Source organism: Salvia miltiorrhiza, chromosome 1, assembly GCF_028751815.1.
Source record: "Salvia miltiorrhiza cultivar Shanhuang (shh) chromosome 1, IMPLAD_Smil_shh, whole genome shotgun sequence".
Lineage (NCBI taxonomy): Eukaryota > Viridiplantae > Streptophyta > Magnoliopsida > Lamiales > Lamiaceae > Salvia > Salvia miltiorrhiza.
This window is the reverse complement of record NC_080387.1, coordinates 45,062,933-45,068,932: the sequence shown is the minus strand read 5'-3', so window position 1 is coordinate 45,068,932 and position 6,000 is coordinate 45,062,933.

Below are 6,000 nucleotides of genomic sequence, written 5' to 3'. Positions count from 1 at the left end.
TGGCTACTTGATATAGACTTCTTTGTCTATATACCCATTCAAGAAGGCTGACTTGACATCCATTTGATAAATCTTCCATCTATTTTGGGCTGCAAGAGAGAGTATTAGTCTAATAGTTTCTAAGCGAGCGACAGGAGCAAATACCTCATCATAATCGATTCCAGCTCTTTGACTATATCCTTTCACGACAAGCCTCGCTTTATATCTTTCCACTTCACCCTTGGAATTCTTCTTAACTTTATACACCCACTTGATTCCAATGGCCTTGTGCCCTTTTAGGTAGTGTTACGAGCTCCCATGTATCATTTTTCTTTATGGCTTTGATCTCTTCATCCATCGCGACTCGCCAATTTTCACTATCTGCTGCTTCTTCAAAGCTAACAGGCTCACAATCAGCAAATAGGCAAAACAAGGTGAGATCTTCTAACCTTTCAGTATCCTCATATATCTCGCCCAAACTCCTTGCTCGTGGTGTGGCTCTTTCATTTAAGAAAGATGGTGGCGAGTCTTCAGTGACTGACACTGGTGAAGCTGGTGGAGCAACTAGCTCTTGTTGGACTTCTCCAACTTGCTCTTCTGCTCTTTGTTCTTCTAACTGTGGGATGTAGGTGAAGTCACCGCTGGAGCTGAAATCCCAGACTCCTTCTTCGTCGAACTCCACGTCTCGACTTATCACTGTTTTCTTGGTATTTGGATTATATAACTTATAGCCTTTAGAGTTAGAGTCGTACCCGATAAAGATGAATGCTTCACTTTTATCGTCGAGCTTCTTCCTTCTCTCATCTGGTACGTGCACGTAGGCTTTGCTCCCAAATACCTTTAGGTGGGAAATTCCTGGCTTTCTCCCGCTCCAGGCTTCTTGTGGAGTCATTCCCCACACGCTCCTTGTCGGCGATCGGTTGGATAGGTACACCGCGCACGCCACTGCTTCGGCCCAAAACTCTTTAGGCAGATTCTTCGTCTTTAGCATGCTCCTCGCCATCTCCATGATTGTCCTATTTTTTCTTTCCGCCACTCCGTTCTGTTGGGGGGATCTCGGAACTGTCAGGGGCCGTCGAATTCCATTTGCTTCGCAAAATTCTAGAAACTCCCTTGATGTGAATTCTCCACCTCGATCAGACCTCAAGGCTTTGATTTCTCGTCCGCTCTCCTTCTCGACGGCAGCTTTGAACTTCTTGAATGCATCAAATACTTCTGACTTCTGCTTCAAGAAATATACCCACGTTTTTCTAGAAAAATCATCAATGAAGAGCAGAAAATAATTATTTTTACCGAGGGAGCTTGGCTTGATTGGCCCGCACACATCAGCATGAATTAACTCCAGTGGCTTTTGAGCTCTTGAGCTTGACTCCTTTGGGAATGGCTTTCTGAACTGCTTCCCGAGTAGACAACCTTCGCACAGTTGATCGGGATGCTTGATGGATGGTAGTCCTCTCACCATCTCCTTCTTTGACAATAACTCCAATCCACCAAAGTTCAAGTGCCCAAACCGAAGATGCCACAACCAAGACTTATCTTGGTAACACGCTTTCAGGCATTTTGCCACGTCATTTCGAATATTCAATAAGAACATTCTATTTTTAGACATTGGCACCTTGGCAATAAGATTATTTTTGCCATCTCTTATTGAAAGGTTATAATCTCTCATGTGAATATCATAACCTTTCTCTAAGAGTTGTCCCAAACTCAAGATATTATTTTTCATATTGGGCACGTAATAAACGTTGGAAATAAATTCATGATTTCCATTCTTCAAGCGAATTAAAATTTTCCCTTTTCCTTTAACTGGAATTTTAGATTCATCACCAAAGGAGACGTTGCCACTTACCGACTCATCGAGCTCCACAAACATGTTTCTCTTCCCGCACATATGATTGCTAGCACCAGTGTCGAGGTACCACGTGTCATCTTGTCTTCCAGCTTCTCCTTTATATGCCAGAAGCACACTTCCAATATCTTGATTTGTACTTTCGGCATACTTGGCCTTCTCTTCAATCTTTACTTTTTCACTTCTGCACTCGGAAGCATAGTGCCCAAATTTATGGCAATTATAACACTTTATTGAGGATTTATCGTACCTCGACTTCGGGTTGCTCCTCCCCCGACCACTTGTAAACTCATTTCTTTCACCACTGTTGACGAAGCCTCCTCGTCCTCGTCCACGTCCACGGCCTCTGCCTCGATCTTGACCTTGACCACGTCCTCCTTTGTATTGTCCGCGGCTGTTGCTCGAACTTTCTTCTTTATCTTTTGAGCTTACTTGCAACTTTAAAAGTCGCTCTGAAATTTCTTGCTTCTTCTTTTGCTTCTCCTCATATGCTTGCAGCGACCCCAACAAGAGATCGATCGTCATCTCCTCCAAATTTTTAGTTTCTTCAATTGTGATTACTATATGCTCAAATCTTGGAGTTAGTGAGCGTAATATTTTCTCCATAATTCTAACATCCTCCAATTTTTCACCATTTCTTTTCATTTGATTAGACACCGCCAAGACTCTTGAAAAATAATCCGAAATTGACTCGGACTCTTTCATATGCAAAGACTCAAACTCTCCTCTTAAAGTTTGAAGTCGTACCTTTTTTACTTGCTCCGCTCCTTTGCACGCGTTCTGGAGCTTCTCCCACGCTTCCTTGGCGGTACTCGCATTCGAGATCTTCTCGAAATCGTCGTCCCCCAGCGCTTGATAAATGAGACAGAGAGCCTTCTTGTCTCTCTTTCTCATGTCTCGCAATCTATCCTTTTGTTGTTGGGATAGTGCGGCCTCGTCCTGCGGCTCCTCGTAGCCGTTCTCCACGATCTCCCAAACGTCGTGGGCTCCCAATAGCGCCTTCATCTTGATGCTCCAATTGTCGAAGTTGCTCTTGTTGAGCATGGGGACTTGAAACGATTGTAGGTTGGCCATTCCACAGGTAGGATTTTATGGCTCGGATACCACTTTGTTGAAATATAAGAATATATAATGGAGAATTTATTTAATTGGTAGGAGGAAATTTGGAGAAATTGGTTGTGGACGTGTGTGTGCTTAGGAATTTGAGTGGGAGGATTGTTGTTTACTAACACAATTTTTCTTCAATTCACTTCATTCTAAACAATTGATACAACCTCCACATATATATAGTAGTCAAGTGAGAATTCTAGAATTCTCTTGATTTTTTCTATCTAGATTTTTCTACTTAAAATATCTTGATTCTAGATATTTCTAATACAAATATCTTCACTTACTTTTTCTAGAATTCTCTATATTTTTCTTCTAAAATATCTTGATTCTAGATATTTCTAATACAAATATCTTCACTTACTTTTTCTAGAATTCTCTATATTTTTCTTTTAAAATATCTTCACTCAAAAAATCAAGTTTATTTTTATATTCCAACATTAGCCACTTCATTTAGTAAATTTAATTATTAGCCTATCAAATAAAAACTTTAAAAATTGGCCACTTTTTGTGTAAAAGTACAAAATATTCCTAAGATTAAAATTAAAAAATTAGCCACAAATTCAGCCTCACAAATACACTACACATTTAGTTTAATTAACAAAATATTCTTTTACTTTGTGTTTCAAAGTTAATTAACATGAAGATATTCGTCTCCACACCTACGCGATTGTGCCGTTGCGGGAATTGGTATTCCAGGATGTGATGCATATGTTTTCCTCATAAACAATTATTTTTTTGGGTTATTAGCTTGTAAATACACGAACTTTTTATATTTTCTGAAATTTAACATGAATTTTATTTTTAGCCCACAAATACACGAACTTAGCATTATTTCTGATTTTTGACATTGACAAGAAAAAATTCTAATTTACTATTAACGTGAAGGCCGGTATACCATGTCATTCACTCTCTAATCAAAATAATGAATCAAATTACTCTATTCAAGTGCATATTTCGTAGTCCACGTCTTGTATTTCGGCCTCCACCTCAACAATAAATAGAGTTTTTTCATGTCGATGTCAAAAATCAGAAAAAATGCTAAGTTCGTGTATTTGTGGGCTAAAAATAAAAGTCATGTTAAATTTTAGAAAATATAAAAAGTTCATGTATTTACAGGCTAATAACCCTTAATTTTTTTTTACTTGACCCATAAACAATTAATTTATTTGCTTTAATTTAATGTGAGCACAATTCGTTTAGTTCTACTGCGTTTATTAGGTAGATATTTTTTGAAATTAAGTAAATTGCCTTCGATTTGTGTGATGATGCTCGGATAACAAAAATGCGATGCTCACAAAATTGAGTCGTTTATTTGTCATTACAGAACCGTTAAATTTATCATCGCAGAGAAAATTCTGCTCAGTTGTACTTGTGTATTCTCTACAGGCATCAATTGATTAATATTTTTTTAATTCACAATCAAATTTATGAATTCACAACTTAATGTTCTTGAATTTCGAACTAGATTTATGAATTCACAACTTAATGTTCTTGAATTTACAATCAGATTTATGAATTCACAACTAAAACTAATTAAAATTCACAACCAGCTCGATGAATTCACAACTGAATCGTTAGTGTTGGTTGTGAATTCGAGTTTTAAAGTTCGAATTCCCAACTAGTTGTTTTGATTGTGAATTCAAGTTTTAATATTAGAATTCACAACTGAATAGCTGATGTTAGTTGTGAATTCAAGTTTTAAATCCCAAATTCACAACCAACTCTATTGCTAGTTGTGAATTCAACTAGTCGTGAATTTGAATTTTAAAGCCTGAATTCACGACTAACAATATTTTTAGTTGTGTATTCACGCTTTAAAACTTGAATTCGTGACTAACAATATTTTATAGTTGTGAATTCACGCTTTAAAACATGAATTCACGATTTGAATTCACGATAACACTATTTTTAGTTGTGAATTCAAATTTTAAAACTCAAATTCACGACTACTTGAATTCACTGCTAAAATGAATGCTGGTTGTGAATTCAACTGGGTGTGAATGCGCGTATAATTTTTGAATTTTTTATATGCAAGGATAAAATGGTAAGTGTAGCCAATTTTAATTTTAATTTTTTTTTCTCAGTGGCCAATTTTTAAATTTACTATTCCAAAGTGACTATTTTCAAAATCCACTCTAGTTTTGTTCATCTTATAATATTATATGATACACAATGATACTCATTACTATTTATACTTGCTTTTGATATTTGATGATTTATATATTTATACACTTTACCAATTAAAATTAATTAATTGGTATTTCAAAAATTATAAATACAAAATTGAAAATGCAAACATTTTCAAATTCATGTTTTTAATTGAGATTATGTCGTGGATAATTTTAATTTTTTTAAAGTTCATATTTGCATTTATTTATATTTAAATTATGTTTAATATATATTTATTTATTTAAAATATCATTCAATATTGATGTTGATCGTGCATCGCACGAGCGGGCGTACTAGTAATTCATAAAATTTGAGTTATTTGAGTTGTTAGTCGAGCTTAAAAAATTTATTAATTGATTGATAAATACACTCGTAATATATATGGTTTATACTTTGTGCCTTATTAATTCAAATTATTGATTAATTGGGACCTAAATAAAGAAAACAAACTGATGATAAATCTAGAACTATATCCTCGTGCCGGAAAACAAAAGGATTCAAGATTTTTATTATTATTATTTGTTTTCTAAAGCTCCATTTCATTTTATTTTCTTATTCCAACCGAGAATGAGATTCATGTACCATATAGTATCCCACTTTCTGTCTCATTTTCTATTTTATTTAATTTTTTATATATTTTTATTTTTCAATTTCAATTTTGTATGTTTTAGTTTAATTTTGTGATTATTAATTAAGATTTATTCCATCAATCTAGGGTATATGATTAATTGTTATCATTTAATTTCACTTTTATTAGTTAATAATAGATTGATAAATTCAAAGTCATGGTATATACTTTTTAAAAAAATTAATTTTTTGAAATAAAAGTTAAATATAATTCATAGTATTATAACAAATTTTATTTATAAAAAATATTTTTAAAATAATAGATA